The sequence below is a fragment of the Ambystoma mexicanum genome, chromosome 7q (assembly GCF_040938575.1).
Source record: "Ambystoma mexicanum isolate Mex_15411 chromosome 7q, UKY_AmexF1_1, whole genome shotgun sequence".
NCBI lineage: Eukaryota > Metazoa > Chordata > Amphibia > Caudata > Ambystomatidae > Ambystoma > Ambystoma mexicanum.
In genome coordinates, this window is record NC_090941.1 from 44,518,975 (window position 1) to 44,538,125 (window position 19,151).

Genomic DNA, 19,151 nt, shown 5'->3' on the forward strand with positions numbered 1-19,151 from the left:
AGATAAGGACAAGGCTGCCCTTACCGCCGTTGGACGATCCAGCAGCGCCTGGACCATCGGAGAGTCCGCCAGACAAGCAGAGACAAGTCCATCCTCCCTCACTTTTTTTACATAATTCATCCCCATCCCCTCCTCCGAGGGATGAGACGGAGACGGCGGGGATGGATTACGGCAGAGACAACGGAACTGATCGCCATCTCGCCCTCCCCGTGTTTCCCCTCCCGATGAAATTGGCTTGTTTCATGCCATGATCGCCAGGGCCTCGGAGCTCTTCCAACTATGTCCCAAAGAGCAGAAGAAGGAGGGACTCCTGTATCAGTGAAGGGAGGCCAAGAGGAAGACCGCACTCTCAGTCCCGCTGTTGGGTGACATATGCGACGGGGGACTGTCCCTTCTGAAGAACCCCTCCACGGCCCCTGCGAAGAGAGACCGGTACGAGAAGTAGTACCGGGTCCCAGATTCTGCCCCTAAGTCCCTCAGGGCGCAGCCATCTCCGGACTCAGTCTCCGTGGCGTCCAAGAAGAAATCGTCAGGTCCGACGGCATCGACTTCCACTTCCCCGCCAGATGGCGAGGGGAAGAAGCTGGATGCCATGGGACGTCGGGTCATCTCGTCGGCAGCGATGACCATTAAGGCGGCCAACGCTCCTGCTATCGTGGCCGGCTACGATAGGGAGCTGTAGTTTAAAATCACCCCCCTCCTGGACTTTCTCACGGACAACAAGCGAGCGGAGGCCCTCGAAATTCTGCAGGAGGGCGAGGTGGCTTCGGATCACGCCATCAAGGATCACGCCATCACGGTAGCCACGGACATCGCCAACACCGGGTTTCGCCAGATGGGCAACAACGTTTGCCTTCGCCAGCGCGGTTGGCTCAGGGCCACTGACTTACGTCAGGACGTGCAGACCAGGGTACTGGACATGCCCTAAATCGGGAACAATCTGTTCGGCAAGACAGTGGACGAATCGGTGCAGGCCATCAAAGTAGACACCGAGACTGCCCGTGCCCTGGGCACGCTACATCAGCGATGGCTGTCCTTTCTGACCTCCAGAGGCAAGTCCCAATGTGCCTCCAAAGGATTCGGTGGCAGCTCTTTGTAATACTGCCATGCGGTCCGTTCCTCGTGGCAAGAAGCCTACAGAGGCCGCAACAAGGCTGGTGGATATCGTCACCAAGGGGGCAAGGCCTCGGCGAAGCAGCACTGAACCGGCCGTGACGTCGGGCCCCAACCCGAGCACCCCGGTGGGAAGACGGCTGGCGAAATTAATCAGCGTGTGGGAATCCATCTCCACTGACCGTTGGCTGCTGGATGCCCTGGCTCACGGGCACACTCTGGATTTCCAAAGGAAGTGCCCAGACTTTTCAACCAGTGGCCAGGAAAGAAAATCACATCCCACAACTACTTCTGTAGGCACAAGCGATGCTGGCAAAGGGCGCGATAGACCTCGTCCCAAAGAGGCTCCGGAGTATACTCGCGGTACTTCGTCTGAAAGAAGACCGGCGGCTGGCACCCTATCCTGAACCTCTGCCGCCTCTACAGGTACATAAAATCCCAAAAATTCCAGATGGTCACCCTTCAGCACCTGCTGGGACAGCTGGAAGAAGGGGACTTTCTGTTGTCACTGGACCTGGAGGAAGCATACTTACACATCCCCATAGACATCAAAGGTTTCTACGCTTCGTGGTCCAGGGACGGCACTACCAGTTCAAGGCACTGCCCTTTGGTTTGAAGTCTGCGCCAATGGCCTTCACGAAGTGCCTGGCGCTTTTGGCTGCGCCTGCAGGGGATCCACGTCTACCCCGATCTGGACGATTGGCTCATCCCAGTGAAGTCAAGGGGGCTCGCTGTTGACCACACAGCGAGGACCGTCCGCCTGCTCACGGAACTGGGGTTCTCGGTCAACTTTGCGAAGTCCTGTTTGGTGCCATTGCAGGACGCCCTATTCCTAGGGGCCAGGCTCAACACGGTGGCACGGCTAGCTGCACCGTCAGAGGAGAGGATAAAGGCCATCCTGGGCAAGGTACAACGGCTGTTGACCATGGAAGTAGCCAGGGTGAGGACCATCAAGTCCCTACTCTGCATGATGTCCTCATGCATCTACCTCGTGCGTCTGCAAGTTGCGGATGCGCCCACTGCAGGAGTTCCTTGACGCCCATTGGATGCAAGTGGCAGGAAGCTTCGAAGACCAGATCTCCCTCAATGAGACTTTCCGTCAAGCGATCCGGTGGTGGGGCACCCATGCGCATCTCGCGGCAGGCATGGACTTTCAGACCCCAGCGCATCAGGAAACTGTGATGACAGACGCCTCCCTGGAGGGGTGGGGCGTGCACACTGGAGATCTCCACGCAAGAGGCCTTTGGCACCCCGAGGAGAGATCACTACACATCAACATTCTGGAGCTCCGGGCCGTGTTCTGGGCCCTCGGGTCCTTCCTTCCGTCCCTCAAGGGCAAGGTGGTACGGGTCTTTACCGACAACACCACCACAATGTTCTACATCCGGAAGCAGGAGGGCATCAGATCTCCAGCTCTATCCAAGGAAGCGCAGGATCTGTGGTGCTGGGCCGTCGGCCAGGTGATGTTCCTGGTACCCTTTCTCCTGGCAGGAGTGAAGAACACTGTCGCCCACTCACTCAGCAGGGAGCTGCGCTCTTGTCATGAGTGGAAGTTTCGGCAGGATCAAGTAGATCTTCTAGTCCAATGGTGGGGTAGTCCCCCAGATCGATCTGTTCACGATGGCAATGAACACCAAGTGCCAGAGGTTTGCCAGCAGGTTTCCCCAGCCGGGGAGCATGGGGGATGCATTCCCCTTCCCCTGGGACAAATTGTTCCTCTCTGCATTCCCACCATTGCCGCTTCTACTGCGACTCATCAGTCAACTCAGACGGTCCCAGTGCAGTATGATCCTCTTTGCACCGGCGTGGCCGAGGCAGATATGGTTCCTGGACCTTCTGGACATGTTAGCGTCCCCTCCAGTCAAGCTTCCGGCAGACGCGGATCTTCTCGCCAGGGAGAGAGGCGCTATACTGCATCACGACCCAGGATCGCTGAACCTGCATGCCTGGCTCTTGCAGCACTAGAGTTCGGAGGCTACGATATCCTGGCTGACTGCAAGGAGGTACTTGCCAAGGTCAGAGCATCGTTGACTCTCAAGTGCTACGGACATAAGTGGAAGAGGTTCTCTGTCTGGTGCCGCGCACAGAAGATCAACCCTCTATGGATTACGGCCCCTCAAGTGGTGTCGTACTTGCTGTCGCTGGCCAAGGCAGGGCTGGCACATGCCTCCATCAAAATTCATCTGGCGGCTATCTCCCGCTACACCAGAACTCCGGGGCGGTCATCTTTGTGGTCCCACCATCTGGTGAAGGAGTTCATGAAAGGACTGTTCTGCTCGTTCCCGCCGATGAAGGCTCCGGCCCCGGTGTGGGAGCTCAACGTGATGCTGACCAGGCTCAGAAAAACATGCCACCACATTAGCATTTGATGCGAAGGAAGCAGATCCAATATTAGGCCTTTTGAAAGACATAGAAACAAGCATACCAACAACCACTAATCCAGAAAAATGAATAACCCAGTTGGAAAGAGTCATTAGGCGAGAAATATCACAAAAATGACATGCCACCACGTTGGCCCAATATTACCGAGTGCAGCACATACCAAGAGGTCTCCGTGTGTACTTAAGACCTACCCTATGTAGAGAAAACGCTGAATTTGTAAGGAAATGGGAACAGATCTTGAATAAATGTTCACTTGATTTGATTTTATTAACTATAGAAGAATTAGCAAAATCCGTCAATACTCTGGACACAGAAATCAAAGAATTAACGGAACAATTGAGTAAATTTAAAAACAAAGAAGATCTAAATAAAATCTTGGAGGTTAACGAGTCATTAGAACATTATAAGAAGGAAATAGAACAACGTAAAGTGCGAAAATTTAGGAGAGACACCCTAGATTATCTACAAGATATAGTGTACACGTGGCAGGAACACTATGCACAGCGGAAACCACCACCCTCTGAGACAACCTACTAATCCGAAAGCACGGGAAGAAGACGTAAGCAATCCAAGTAGCGAAGCACCGAATAGCGGAGAAGACAACACCAACGCAGAGAATATCCGCTCACACGCTACAAATCTCCACACACCACAAATGCCAACAACTTCAGATGATGAACCGATTTCTTTTTTAGAAAAAAGACAACAAGAAGAGGCAAAAAGAAACCTCAGGCCAAAAAAGAAACCGAACAACTAGTAGTTAATATTTCGAGTAAACCATTGACCAAAGAACAAATGGACACCCTAAATTTAGGCTTGTCATTTATACCAACACAAAACTCGAATTTATTGGAAGAGAAAGTTAACTTGCACAGACTAACCAGGAAGATGCGACTCAAAGTATTTTTTGACACAAAGATACAAACGAGCGAACCACCGGAAGAACATGAATACTTGGAGATAAAACCACGGAGCAAGTTTGACCCCCAAGTGAACAATATCAGCATTAAAATGTTCGAGGAACAAATGCAGAAAGACCTCAGTAGGGTCAATTTCACTAAAATCAAGCACTACAACATTAGAAGACACCAAAGTCCACTAATTAAAGAAATAGCAGATGATCCAAGCCTCACCTTGAAACCAGCGGACAAAGGAGGAGCCATCGTGATAATGGATTCCACATACTACGACACCAAAATTAAGGAATTACTAAATGATGAAGATACTTACGTAAAGATTGGACAGGACCCTACTCCACAGATTGCCAAGATCATTCAAACAACACCAGACAAAGCATTTGAAACAGGTTGGATTTCTGACAAAACAAGAAAATATATGACCCAGGAATTTCCGATTACTCTGGTGTTCTATGGACTTCCAAAGATCCACAAGAATTTACAAATGCCCCCATTAAGACCAATTGTCGCAGGCACGGATAGCATATTCAACCCACTTGCAATTTACGTGGATAAAGCCTTACAACCACTGGTACAAGCCAGCACAACGTACCTAAAGGATACAACTGATTTTTTAAACAATTTACCGGAAATCAGAGAGGACGACATACTAGTGTCTTTTGATGTCCAGAGTGTCTACACGTCAATACCCCACCACGATGGAGTGGAAGCTTTGGAATGGACATTAATGAATACCGATAACTGTAAAGCGAATAAAGTACTCGTATTGGAGTTGAGTAAAATTATTCTAGTTCTCCAGCATGGGGTCTGGCATGGATTCACATGCTCATGAATATTCCCCGTCGTCAGGCTGGGAATCCTCGGTAAAGAAAAAATCAGTATCAGTTTCGTTTCTGATCTGTCTTTCGTAGTAGTAACCAATCACTGATCTCTGCGTCATACTGACCACAGCCAATGACTGCCCTCTACCTAAGCCCCGCCTCTGGCAGCCATCTTCAGATTTTTACCGCACGTTCAAGTGTTGGGAGTCCTCGTGCTTAGCTCTCGAGCTTTTACTGCGTGTTTTGCGCTTTTTCAGGTGAATTTTCAAATTTTTTCGGTTAATCGAGCCTCAAGCTCCACCGTTTCTACTCCCGTTAACGGCTACCCGTTGCAGGATTTTCCTACGCCCCTCAAGGGTGAAGATTTCGTCGAATCAACTTCTTGGAGGATTCCAGAAGATTCGCGGCCTACTTCGAGATGGCCCAGGATGCGAGTTTGTCGCCCGGACCCAAGCTGTTTCGCAGCTGCCCTGGATGCGGGCTACAGAATGTGTTTAAGAAAGGCAAACATTCGCGATGCCTCTACTGTCTTCATCGGGACAAGACTCATGTAGAGAAGGACTGCCAGTTCTGCAAGAACTTGTCGGAGCGGACCATGAGGGACCGTCGATCCCGTCTCGCAAGCTGGTTGGAGAAGAGCTCGACGGGTGAGAAGAAGAAGAAAGGGTCCGAGCGGGCTTCTAAGCCCTGTGCGGGCGCCCTGGCGACGGGGGCCCAACACCAGGCCAAGCGCTGCGAGTCCGCTGGCTCCGGGAGCGCCGAAAGGTCGGGCTCTTCGGTCGCCAGGCAGGGTGCACCTTCCCTGGCACCGGCAACCACGAGCCAACGCTCCGGTTCGGGGAAGAGAAAGTCCGAGACCCCGGGTAAGCTTCGGGAGAAGCCCCGTCTGATCTCGAAAGAGGGGGAGCGGGGCGTCGCCCCTCCCCCGAAGGAGAGGGCCCGGGACGCAACTAAGGTGGTGAAGGCCCCTACCCAGCAGGCGAAGGCCCCTATCGAGGCTATCGCGGCGACTCTGGCCAAGCCGGCAGAGACACTGCCAGCAGAGACCGCCTCTGGGACTAGAATTTCCCTGCCGCCAAGGAGGGAATACTCTTTTCAGCCCATCGTCGTGGCCGCCATGATGGAAGAAGCGAGGGGGGGCACGGTGCCCTCCTCGAGCTCGGAGTCGGCCTCAGAGGAGGAACTGACCGAGGCCGTGAGGAACCTCGAAGTCCAATTTCGAGAAGGTTCGATCCTGTCAGGATGATCCTCGGGAGATAACCGAGGAAGACGACGATGGTGAGGAAGAGCGGCCTTCCCTTCCGACGCAGCCGGATCCTAGGCCTCAGGATGGCTCGGCGGCCATTTTGTCTGCCATCCAGTCCTTATGCTCTGAGATAAGGACGAGATTCCCACGGCCCAGGCCGGAGGACCCGCAACCTGGCCCGTCTGGAAGTCCTCAGAACAAACGACAGAGGACCCAACCCTCTCCTCCTCTCGCCCCCGTAAGGCCTACAGTTCCCTCCTCATCCTCCCACAAGTCGGGAGATGACGGTGCGTTGGGCTCGACGACGGATTCTGAGGGCGACGACGACGGAACAGGTCTCCCGTCGCACGGGCGCCTCCGCCCGACGAGATTGGCTCATTCCACGCCATGATCGCCAGGGCGTCCGAATTGTTCCAGCTCTGCCCGGAGGAGCAGAAAAAGGAAGGTTTCCTCTATCAGCGCCGGGAGGCCAAGAGGAAGACGGTCATCGCGGTGCCCCTAATCAATGACATCTGAGAGGAGGGCCTGTCGGTTCTCAAGAACCCCTCCACGGCACCAGCCAAAAGGGACCGGTACGAGAAGAAGTACCGGGTCCCCGAAACCGCTCCTCTGTGCCTCAGGGCCCAGCCAACGCCAGATTCGGTCGTCTCGGCAGCGGCGAAGAAGAAAGTGGCGGGGTCAGGAGCCTCGACGTCGAATTCCCCGCCGGACGGCGAGGGAAAGAAGTTGGACGCCATGGGGCGGCGGGTCATTTCGTCGGCGGCGACGACGATCAAAGCGGCCAACGTCCTGGCGACCATGGCCCGCTACGACAGGGAGCTCTGGTTTAAGATGGCCCCCTTATTGGACTTGCTGTCGGACGACAAGAGGTCCGAGGCCCTGGAAATACTGCAAGAGGGCGAGGTGGCGTCGGACCACGCCATAACGGTGGCAACCGACATTGCCGATACCGGGTTCCGCCAGCTGGGCAACGGTGTTTGCCTACGACGACGGGGTTGGCTCCGGGCGACCGACTTCCGTCAGGACATCCAGACCAGGGTGTTGGACATGCCGTTCGACGGCAACAACTTGTTCGGGAAGGCGGTGGACGAATCCCTCCAAGCCATAAAAACGGACAGGGAGAGGGCACGCGCCCTAGGAGCCCTTCAGCAACGACGGCCCTTTCGGAGCTCTGGAGGCAGACAGGGTGCCTCCAAGGGATCCAGCGGTGGCTCGTCGTCCTACCGCCAGGCGGCACGCTCCTCGTGTCAGGAGGCCTACAGGGGTCGCGGCAAGCAGGGAGCGTCTCGCCGCCGTCGGCAAGGTGGCCAGGGCGCAAGGTCACCACCTCCAAGCAGGACTGAACCGGCCGTGGTCTCGGGCCCCCACCGAAGCACCCCGGTGGGAGGCCGGCTGACGAACTTCGTCGGCGTGTGGAAGTCCATCTCCACCGACCGTTGGGTGCTGGATACCCTGGCAAGAGGACACTCTATCGAATTCCTGAAGAAGTGCCCTCACGTTCCACCTGTGGCCAGGAAGGGAAATCACGTCCCGCAACTGCTGTTGGAAGTACGGGCGATGCTCAGGAAAGGCGCCATCGAGCTTGTCCCGAAGAGGCTCCGGGGTATACTCAAGGTACTTCCTCGTCAGGAAGAAGACCGGCGGCTGGCGCCCCATCCTGGACCTTTGTCGTTTGAACAAATACATCAGATCACAGAAGTTCAGGATGGTCACCCTCCAGCACGTACTGGGACAACTGGAGGAAGGCGACTTTCTATCGTCGTTGGACCTGGAGGATGCATACTTCCACGTTCCCATCCTCAAAAGTCACTGAAAGTTCCTCAGGTTCGTCGTCCAGGGACGCCACTACCAATTCAGAGCACTGCCGTTCGGATTGATGAAGTCGACCCCCAGGGTCTTTACCAAGTGCCTAGCACCAGTGGAGACGCGGCTGCGCCTGCAGGGGATTCACGTCTACCCTGGACGACTGGCTCATCCGCTCAAGGACGAGGGAACTCGCCGTCGAACACACTGCGAGGACCGTCCAGCTACTCACAGACCTGGGATTCGCCATAAACTAACCAAAGTCCCACGTGGTGCTGTCGCAGGTGGCCCTGTTTCTGGGAGCGAAGCTCGATACAGTGAGGCGCCTGGCGGCCCCGTCGGAGGAACAGACGAACACCATTCTAGGCAAAGTCCAGCGCCTGCTTGCCACGGACGTGGCCAGGGTGAGGTCCATCAAGTCCGTCCTGGGGATGATGTCCTCTTGCATCTACCTGGTGCGTCTCTGCAGACTACGGATGCGCCCTCTTCAAGAATTTCTCGACGCCCGTTGGATGCAGGCGACGGGCACCTTCGAAGACAGGGTCCCCCTCAACGAGGTGTTCCGGCGGGCGATTCAGTGGTGGGGCGTTCGAGCGCACCTCATGGCGGGCAAGGGCTTTCAGACGCCGGCGTACCAGGAGACGGTGACGATGGACGCCTCCCTGGAAGGTTGGGGCGCCCACACCGGAGATCTCCGTGCAAGAGGCCTCTGGCTCCCGGAGGAGAGGCTCCTGCACATCAACGTCCTGGAACTCCGAGCCGTGTTCTGGGCTCTCAAGTCGTTCCTCCTGTCGCTCAAGGGCAAGGTGGTGCGGATCTTCACGGACAACTCCACGACAATGTTTTACATACGGAAGCAGGGAGGCACCAGATCCCCAGCCCTATCCAAGGAGGCACAGGATCTGTGGCACTGGGCGGTCGCCCAGGGGATGTTCCTAGTTCCCTTCCACCTGGCAGGAGAAAGCAACACCATCGCCGACTCGCTCAGCAGGGAGCTGCGCGCGTGTCATGAGTGGGAACTGCGCCAGGATCAGGTGGATCAACTCTTCCGACGATGGGGCAAACCCCAAATCGACCTGTTCGCAACGGTTTATAGTCATAATGTCGACAACAAAAATGTCGACAGTCAAAAAGTCGAAAAAAAAATGTCGAAAAAAAAAATGTAGACTTTTTTTTTCAATGCATTTTTTTTTCGAAATGGGGGGGGTTCCCCCCCCGCCCATTTTTTTTGATTTTTTTTTGATTTTTCCCTTTTTTTTTTACTCCCGAACCCCTAAAATAAATATATAATTAAAAAAAACGAAAGTCGACATTTTTTTTTCGACATTATGACTCCCCACCGTTCGGCAACAGCGACGAACTCGTTCGCCAGCAGGTTTCCCCAGCCGAGAAGCATGGGCGATGCGTTCTCGTTCCCCTGGGACGGCCTATACCTGTATGCGTTCCCTCCGTTGCCATTGCTGCTTCGACTCATCAGCCAGCTCAAGAGGTCCCGGTGCAGGATGATCCTCGTCGCACCGGCGTGGCCGAGGCAGATCTGGTTCCCGGACCTTCTGGACTTGTCAACGTCCCCTCCCATTAAGCTGTCAGCGGACGCGGACCTTCTCTCCAGAGAAGGAGGCGCCATCTTCCATCACGACCCGGCGTCGCTGAACCTGCAGGCTTGGCTCCTGCAGCGCTAGAGTTTGGAGGCTACGATATACCGGCCGATTGCAGAGAGGTTCTTGCAAAGGCCAGGGCGTCCTTGACTCTCAAATGCTACGGTCATAAGTGGAAGAGGTTCTCTATCTGGTGCCGAGCACAGAAGATCAACCCCCTACGGATTACAGCCCCTCGAGTGCTGCCGTACCTGCTATCGCTGGCAAAGGCTGGGCTGACCCATGCCTCCATTAAGATTCATCTGGCGGCGATCTCCAGATATACCAGAACCACAGGATGGACGTCCCTGTGGTCCCATCGACTGGTAAAAGAGTTTATGAAAGGACTGTTCCGGTCGTTCCCGCCGGTGAAGGCCCCGGCCCCGGCGTGGGAACTTAACGTGGTGCTGACCAGGCTCATGGGGCCCCCATTCAAGCCGATGCACTTCGCACTGATGAAGTTTGTGTCGTGGAAGACTGCGTTCCTGGTGGCCATTACCTCCGCACGACGAGTGGGAGAGATCCAGGCCCTTTCCTGCAAAGCACCGTACTTGACTTTCCATGCCTCGAGGGTAGTGCTTAGGACGCACCCCTCCTTTATGCCCAAGGTGCCGTCGGACTTCCATCTTAACGAGCCCTTGGTGTTACCTGTTTTCTTCCCGTCTCCTTCGTCGCCGGCCGAGAGGACTTTGCCCTCGCTGGATGTGGCTAGAGCGCTGAAGTTCTACGTGGACCGCACGAAGAGTTTCTGGAGGACATCACAGCTGTTCGTGAACTTTGGACCTGTGAATCAAGGGAAGGCTCTCTCGAAGTCTTCTATTTCCAGATGGCTCTCCGGCTGCATCATGCACGGTCACCGGTTGGCTACCCGACTGCTGCCAGGCCGTCCGAGAGCCCATTCGACCAGAGCGATCGCTGCTACTACGGCGTTCTTATCTGGTGTACCCCTGCTGGACATCTGCAGGGCTGCTACGTGGAGGTCGATGCACACCTTCACGAGATTCTACTGCGTCGATCAGGATTCCAGGGAGGAGTCCAGGGTCGGCCAAGCAGTGCTGCGCAACCTGTTCGCTTAAGGTGAGCCTGGTGAGGAGGTAAGAGATGCTTAATGTTTGATTTGCTTAATGTTGAGCCTTTTGCCACCCCCCGTGGTTGTGCATGTGTGTACTGCTATTTATTCTTATATTCATGAGCACGTGAATCCATGCCAGACCCCATGCTGGAGAAGGAACAAGTTACTTACCTGTAACTGTTGTTCTCCAGCATGGGTCTGGCATGGATTCACATGCAAACCCTCCCGCCTACCCCTCTGCGGCTCTTCACTTGGTCATACTGCCACTTCACGTGCTACCAAATCTGAAGATGGCTGCCAGAGGCAGGGCTTAGGGAGAGGGCAGTCATTGGCTGTGGTCAGTATGACGCAGAGTTCAGTGATTGGTTACTACTACGAAAGACAGATCAGAAACGAAACTGATACTGGTTTTTTCTTTACCGAGGATTCCCAGCCTGACGGGGAATATTCATGAGCTTGTGAATCCATGCCAGACCCAGGCTGGAGAACAACAGTTACAGGTAAGTAACTTGTTCCTTAATAATTATTTCAGATATGGAAAACAATTTTACTTACAAGCAGCAGGAACCTCCATGGGGTCATCTATGGCCCCAGCGTATGCCAACCTATTCATGTACTACCTAGAAATGACCCTCATATTACCTGAGCCAAGATGGAAAACACACCTGATTATATGGAAAAGATTCATAGACGACATCTTCGTGATCTGGAGTTGAACAAAAAGTGAGGTGGAAGAGTTTTTGGAATATCAAAACTCCATACATGACAGAATTAAATTCACTATGGAGGTGGGCACACCCAGACTACATTTCCTAGATGTAGAATTGGAAATTGGAACAACTGGTATAACAACGAATATATACCACAAGAAAACGGATGGCAACAATTCTCTATATTTCTTGAGTCACCATCCCGAACATTTACGTAACAACCTACCATACAGCCAATTTCTTCGTTTGAAACGGATCATATCTTCTCCAACCACATTGGAAGAAGCCAACCTGGCTATGACCGCCAAATACAAGAAAAGAGGCTACCCAGCAAACATTATTGAGGTATCTAGAGAGAAAACGGAAAGAATATCACAAACTGAACTACTAATTCCGAAAGAGAAACCAGAAGGATTTCCCTTTATTTATGCGTTATGATACTCAGGACAAAGTCATCATATCACAAGGATGATCAAGAATAATTGGAATGGATCCACAGTTGAAGAGACTGTTCCCCAAGCCCCCAATTATAGCCTACAAAAGGGGACGCAATTTGAAGGACGCATTAGTTAAAGCTGAAAGACCACCCATGGAGAAACAATCCACTTTGAAACAAAGAAAGTCGGGGACATTTGCATGTTTGAACTGTGGTCATTGTAATAACATAATGAGAGGTACACATGTGAGACATCCATATAATGGAACTAAAATCAAGCTAAGAGACTATGCCACATGTGACACTAAGTCGGTGATCTATGGATTGAGTTGCCCTTGTGGCATCTTTTACGTAGGACAGACAAACAGAAAAGTCAAAGAAAGATGGCATGAACATAAAAGTAACATCAGAACCAAAAACACAAGGTCACCTGTGGCACGTCATTTTGACGAGAAGAAACACAGTGTAGCTCAATTGAAGGTAATAGTCCTAGAAGTAGTCAAAAAAGCAACAAGGGGAGGGAATCATACCAAAAGGTTGAACCAGAGAGAAATCTATTGGGTAGACAGGCTGGGTAGCTTAGCCCCTAGGGGCATGAACGAAGACTACAACCTGGGAGTATTTTTGTGAATATTGTTGTGAATGTTGTGGATGAATCTTCTAAGCACAGTATTGAATTGAGCTGGAAGAGGGATGCAACATGCAATGCATAAATAACGTTAAGAGAAATCAGAATGTGAGCACACCTTTTCATCCTATAATTACCTACATTAAATATATGAACTATGAAGGTACGAGATCAGGGTACTGCACAGTACAAAAAGATTTCATGAATCAGGAGATGAGTATATAGTTGGACATTAGAGAATTTAAGACTAAAGTACACTAACGCCTAGTGGAATCTTCTAATTTTCGTTCCGATAAACGGCGAGATTAGTCACAATTTTCTACACGGAATACACTTTCAATTCAGATCATATTGACAGTGAATCATCATGATCTAGACATCCATAGTCATTATCACCTCTCTAAACTGGTGACACATATGAATATCAACTTGTTGATACTTATTTAGACTACACGAGCGTGACGTCATCATGCCGCCGCGTGATGTCACCACGCAAACGCGTCATCACCGTGACGCTTACATAAACAAAAGTGGCCATTTTGCGGATCTCTTCTACCGCGGCAGCTTAGCAAGATTAGGAGAACGAACTGAGGTAAGCACTAAAACGCCCTAAAACCATGGGGAATTCAGAACCATATGTACATAACCATTGAGGACTTAATAGCCTGGAGCATGAGTTCTAAACTCAATGAAGAAGTAATTCCATATTAATTCTCTACAGATTCACCATCTGGTGTAAAGTTAACCCACTCGACTAGGAGGACAATTTGAATACCCCTTACTGGAACAAGGACATATATCATCGGATTATGGTACCGGTTGATCTCCTGAACAAAAATCTTCTCTTTAGAACATTGATTGAAGAATACTGATGTAGGAGAGAGGCATCTGAGCACCCATTGGTGCATCAGCTGAGGACAGCAAACAGGTAACTCTTGAACCATTGGTATTACACCATGACTCTTATCCACATATGGGTCTTTATCACAAGAACCTTTCTGGAAGTGTAAATAATAGTAGGCTCATCCTTATATTTATTCTTTTAACCTTACAGGCCGATTTCACTAGCATAACAGAAACGGTTGCTATAAGAAAGAACAACGGTAATTATGAGATGAAAATGAATGACAGATATAAAATAAGAAAATGTAAATGTAACAGATGAGTGACAATACTCTATTGACTTATTTGTTGTAGATGTGATAACTGCACATGAAAAAGGATAGACAACACCTGAAGAAGGGGATAGAATACCTCGAAACACGTAGAGACACATAATCTAATATTGGATGTTCAATAAGAAGTATTATTGAAAGGAATGAAAAACTATCTGATATTAATGATTTGAATTTGTTTATCCATACCATGTTGAAACAAAACATAAGTCAAAAGCTAATACCAATTTCGAAATGCACTTTGTTTGAATAATAATGAAGATTGGAAAAGAATGTTCTTTTTACAATAAATTGATTGATGAAATACATCACAAGATTGTTTGATACTATTCTTTTGAAATTTACGTTTAATAAGGTTTGAACCTACAAAAAACATTATTTTTTGGGTGTATTTACAATAAACATTGAGTGTGCAGGGGACGGGAGAGATCCACAAGGTTGTGGACATCTGTTGTATTATATAATAGTACCACAACCCAGTGCCAGGGTTGTTTTTGTCTCCCCCGCACCCATTACAGTACATATAGAAAATTTTAAGATTGAAAGTCACTGAATGCATTGGGAGTGCACTAGGACTATCTAGATTGGGTTTTCAGGCTCATGGGTCCGCCATTCAAGCCTTTGCATTCGGCACCCCTGAAATTCCTATCGTGGAAGGCAGCGTTTCTTGTGGCCATCACCTCCGCATGATGAGTTGGAGAGATCCAGGCCCTCTCCTGTAAACCGCCGTACCTGACATTCCAAAGACGAGAGTAGTGCTGAGGACGCACCCCTCCTTCATGCCCATAGTGCCGTTGGACTTCCACCTCAACGAGCCCTTTGTGTTGCCTGTTTTCTTCACGTCACCTTCGTCGCCGGCTGAGAGGACTTTGCACTCGCTGGATGTGGCTAGAGCACTGAAGTTCTACGTGGACCGCATGAAGAGCTTTCGGACAACATCACAGCTGTTTGTGAACTTTGGCCCTGTGAACCAAGGTAAGGCCATGTCCAAGGATTCCATTTCTAGATGGCTCTCTGGCTGCATAATGCACTGTCACCAGTTGGCAAACCGACCGTTGCCCGGCCGTCCGAGAGCCCACTCGACCAGAGTGACTGCTGCAACTACGCGTTCCTGTCTGGCGTACCCCTGCTAGACATCTGCATGGCAGCTACTTGGAGGTCAATGCACACCTTCACGAGATTCTACTGCTTCGACCGGGATTCCAGGGAGGAGTCCAGAGTCGGCCAAGCAGTGCTGCGCAACCTGTTCGCTTGAAGGTGAGCTTGATGAGGAGGTAAGAGATGCTTAATGTTGAGTTGTTGAAATGCTTAACGTTGAGCCTTGCCACCTCCCGTGGTTGCATGTGTGTACTGCTATGTATTCTTGTATTCATGAGCATGTGAATCCATGCCAGACCCCATGCTGGCGAAGGGACAAGTTGCTTACCGTAACTATTGTTCTCAAGCATGGGTCTGGCATGGATTCACATGCAAACCCTCCCTCCCAACACCTCTGCGGCTTTTCTCTTGGTCCTACTGCCTCTTTATGTGCTACCAAATCTCAAGATGGCTGCCAGACTAGGGGCTTGGGTGCTTGGGTACTTGGGTAGAGGGCAGTCATTGGCTTGGGGCAGTATGACCCAGAGACCAGTGATTGTTTATTAGTAGAAAGACAGTTCAGAAACGAAACTGAAACTGATTTATTTTTTTTCTTTATCGAAGATTCCCAGCCTGACTACAGGGAATATTCATGAGCATGTGAATCTATGCCAGACCCATGCTGGAGAACAAGTTACAGGTAAGTAACTTGTTCCTTTTCCATGTTGGACACAATGCGAACTCAATATTCTGGTAGGTTGGACAATTTTTGGACATTGGTAAATGTCTATATTACAATTGAGAAATTCTCACATATGGTTCCATCAATTGCGTCAACACTAAAAATCTTGGTATTGTTAATATTATTTTTTGTATGGTTACCTCAATTGAAAAACACCCGATTTAATTAGCCACCTCTTAGAGGTGGTTGATGCTCTTTCAAAGGAAATCCTGGTTATGAGATCTCTGGCTCTCTGCACTCTCCTGTAAGGTAAACGGCATTCATTTGTCAGTTTAATTCAGAATGCCATCTGATGTGTAAAATATTCTAATTTTACTTGGAGCCTTTATCAAGAAGTGGTTGGTTTGTCATGATTAGTTAAAACTACTTGGGCCAATCTATCCACTGGCTTTGGTTCATTCGTGGATGACGAATTATGGTTTGGTTAACCCCCATTCTGAAATACTGTTTCTCATGCACTATGCTCCTTTAGCGTATTCCCCCTCTACAGAGCAATACCTTTTTAGCTCTAATGAATTTCTCTTGACAGATACTTGTTCATGGATGACATCACAGCACAGGTTGACTGTCACATTCGACAAATCTCACATTGGGATTAGATGGGCTTTGGAACCCAAGGATGCCAGGCTGCGAGGGCATGTGCACACGAGTCCCTGGACCTCTCGTGACAGTGTAAAGACTCCAGCAAAAACCATTGTCCCTCCATGACAGGGAACCCCCTTGCCAAATCCCCGGTGCAGTGAGCTTGAGTCGGGCCATCCCAAACAGAACGTACGTATTCTTGGCCAGTTGGAGCACCCTCTCCCCACAATGTCAGTATCCAGCAGAGACCCAATTCAATGTCTTTCAATGGAGCTCCACTCTTGGTTCAGCGGAGTGAGTATTTTGTACAGCACATCTACACCAAGGCTCTCATGATGCTGCCATTCAACTAGTTTAGGTGGAGCCCAAGAGTTTAGCAGAAGAAAACGTTTTGATGTGTTTGTGGAAGGCTCCCTTAGAGGAGCTCAAGTGAAGGGGAAGTAGATCCCATTGCCGGGGCAGGCAAGGAAAGGAGACAGAGCACCCAAATAACACCTTGCCAAATAGCTGTCAATTTTCAGATACTATTTGTGATAATCCAACAGATTTGCATATCCAAATGAAAGTCCTCAGTTGTAGAGAAATAAAATATATATATATATATATATATATATCACATCAGGGAACACTAAATAGTAGGGCCTGCGAATGAAGGTTAACATCGGCAATAGCATCTCTGTATGATGCAATAGGCCAAATAATTTACCTCTTAAAATAAACAATAAAAAAACCCTCATGGTTTCAAGGAAGTTGAGGTTAATACTCATATGCAGTAATAGAACCTCTAGCATGATTAAAAGATGCATTATTCTTGCAAGGCATACTGTCTAACCTTGTTAATATATCCCGGTTGTCACTCATGGTGGAAGGAAGCTATTCACTCAGTGACCCTGTAGATGACCGACTTAGCCTACCTGTTAATGTGCCAGTGATTTATGAAATTCAAGAAGTAGCTACATGTTTGGGATCATCACGAATGAGTTAGGAAGTAAATAAATCTTAGTGTAAAATACCCTAATTTTTCCATCCAGCCAGTTTCCTGAATGTATCTGTGCTGCATTGGCTATGTCTGTTAATAGTGCTGAATGTATGAAGTCAAATTGAAGTATAACCCAAGTAGTAATCTCATGACTGTTTTAAGCAACAGTGGGCCAGAATAAAACCCGGGATGTGGAGATGAAGAAGACCAACTCCACGTCTCTTGGACTCAATTTTCACTAGTAGGGGTTTGCAGGCTCCTAGGTGCAGAGGAGCTCCTTAGTTGGCTGGGACGGCCCGAGGACTTCAAGTCCCATGAGGCTATGGGAACTGGCACAAGCGCGCAAACTATTTAAACCCTGGCCCATGCCTAGTGTCGGCGTGGAGGCACAGGCCAGAGGGGTGTTGCCGTTCGTCTGGTCTGGACCTGGTCTGCAGCAGTGAGCACGTAGCAAGGTGGCAGAGCTGATACGGGAGGGAGCCTCATCCCTCACGGCAGCCGGATCAAGATATGGCAGTGTAATCGCTCAACGTGGTGTTAATCCTGTGGGGGTACCATCTAGGCCCCCCAGGCCACAATTAAGTGATCAGTGCAAGGTGGTGGGAATGTTGGCCCAGAAGGGACGTTGCCTAACTTCTGGGAACATCTGAATCAAGTTATTGCTTAAGTGCACCTGCTAATTATCGGCACGCTAGCACAGCGTGTGTTTTTCACAGCAGTGTGTCCTCATGAACTCGTCCATGCCCGCGTGTACACAGTGTAAAGCAGACCATTTTCAGACCTTGTTGAGCGTTTCTTGTGTTGAACTGAAGTCAGAAACCCTACGTGTTTGTGGCCACTTGCTGTTTTCAATATCTCCTTGCAAGCGTAATCTATGCGTTACTGGCCACTGATTCACAAAATGCATTTCTAGGAGAACACCTCTACTCGGTGGTAGGCAAGAGGTATCAGAACACTTGAAGGGTATCTTACCACATGCATATGTTTGTCCTTCCTTGTTGTGTGCCAAGGCTGTTCTCAGGAGATTCCTGTTATCACATCATGTGCTTTTGTTTGTTGCTTGTTAGGAATGATAAATGTGTGATACTAGATTACCAGGAGCAATATCCTAATTAAGAAGGGTGTTGTCCAATGTCCGGAATAGGCGAAGGAGGTATTTCTCAAGTACAAGATGGTGGGTTATGCCATATAAGGTTTTCCCTGTTCTTTCCCATAACTATCCAATTCAAGTACCCTAACCCTTTTTCCGGTAACCCTAAACACCCCCTACCTATTCACAACTTCTCCCTAACGCCCCCTCTATCCAACCTGCTTGGGGGCAGTTCACTCCTCGAAGGCCTCCTTCATCCTCCCTTGTATCCCTGAGAAGTGTCCTACACGCGGCCACACACCTCATCAAGGATATGTGCAGATACGACCACATCACCCCAACCCTCATTGACCTTCACTTCCTAAGTCGATATGCTCCAAGTTTGTAATGACTGTTAGGCAGAATCACATTCCCTTTGGGAAAACTACACACAATTAAGACGACAAGTGTAAGTACAAATTAACCTTTGCTACAAGCCTGTACTACACAGTAATGTGGCAGCAGTGGCTGAGCAGCCAGACTTATCTCAAGAGTAAAGTGAGCAGTACAAGGGGTTGCACAAATGACTAGCAATCAAAGTGGTTCAAACAAACACTTACTCAAGGTTTCTTGGTAAAAGAATAACATTTATTTGCACAGTCAGTTGGAAAACATTTAAGAGCAGCTCAATATCACAATCTAATATACTACAACACACAACCAATCTGTTTCTGAACTAGTTCAGCTCCCCTGAAGTGCGAG